The sequence below is a fragment of the Epinephelus moara genome, chromosome 1 (assembly GCF_006386435.1).
Source record: "Epinephelus moara isolate mb chromosome 1, YSFRI_EMoa_1.0, whole genome shotgun sequence".
NCBI lineage: Eukaryota > Metazoa > Chordata > Actinopteri > Perciformes > Serranidae > Epinephelus > Epinephelus moara.
The window spans coordinates 11,822,844-11,824,232 of NC_065506.1; positions in this window are offsets into that span (position 1 = coordinate 11,822,844).

Sequence of the window (1,389 nt, forward strand, 5' to 3'; positions counted from 1 at the left end):
AATTTCATTTGTGTGTGAGTTTATTCCATATTATTTGATCTGAGCGGAGTTGAGTCAAATTATTTAATTCTTTCTGGCCTCTTACTGACAACCAAGCTATAACCACTGCCCATCAGTGTTAATTACAACCAGCTAGGGAAGATTTATCATTCACTTAATTGTTAAAAAAGTAATTATGTGAGTACTCACGAGGCAATAAAACGCACTGTCCTCACATTGAAGTCATGTCCTTATATCTCTGTTCTGCACGAACAATTTCATATTCTTTCAGCAATGAATGGTAAGAAAAATTCAAGTTTCAATGCTTTTGACATTTTACTAATGTTTGTTGATTGCTTTGAGGTGTATCGTGACATGACATGATGTGTGTATAGTGGGGCTGGACAGAAATGTTAGACGTGTAGGCACTGAACCTGTGACGACTTAATTTTGGGACAGTCTTTTGGATTACTTGACCAAGCTGCTGTCTCTCCTGCGATGCCTATCTACTAATGAACCACTGACTAGAAGAGACAAACACCATAATAGCCTATTGAACTCCAGAGGGCTGTCTTTACTGCCGCAATAACCAGTCTGTCTGGACAACACTTTGTTGGTTTGTTGGCAGTACGGTAACATTTTTGGTCCACTTTACAGAGTTGAGACCTCAGCAGTGATTCATCATTTATAAGATGCTTTCAATAACTCAAAGGACTTGTTTGTCATTTTTGGGAAGCAAACACCTATCACTTTCTTCTGAAGAGTTAGATGAAAAATAATATCTTTTATATATTTTGTTGGATACAAAGCAAGAGCCAAAAGACAGTTTTATTCATTCATTTATTTATCTATTATCCTTTATTTAGCCAAGCAGGTTCTATTGATATTCAAGATCTCTTATTCCAGGGAGTCCTGGTCAAGACGACAGCACGATCAGTATTATCAATCAGCAACGTATTGTCACTCCCAACTCGTCCAATACAGACACTTGGTCAGAGGCCCTACATGTCAAACTATAGCCCTTTTTCCACCAAGCAGTACGGTACAGTTCAGTTCAGTATGCTTTTTTTCCGTTTCCACTGTGAAAAGTTGTGGATGGTACTCCATTTTTGGTACCCCTTCTGTTGGGTTACCTAACACACAGATCTGGTACTAAAAGGTGGAGCTGTGAACACTGCAGTCCATTGATTGGTCAATAGCAGATGGTCACTTGTGCTGGTTGTGTGGCTGGTTTTGAGGCCACTGCTCATACCGTGGAGGGATTTACATATATTAGCAAACAGTAACTATAAAATGAAAGGATGTTTTACTGCCTCTTGGAGCAGCTGGAGTCTGAGAAAATATAACTTAAAGCAGCTGTGCGGAACTTTTTACCATTAATAAAACTGTCCCTAGTTCGTATCACCCCCC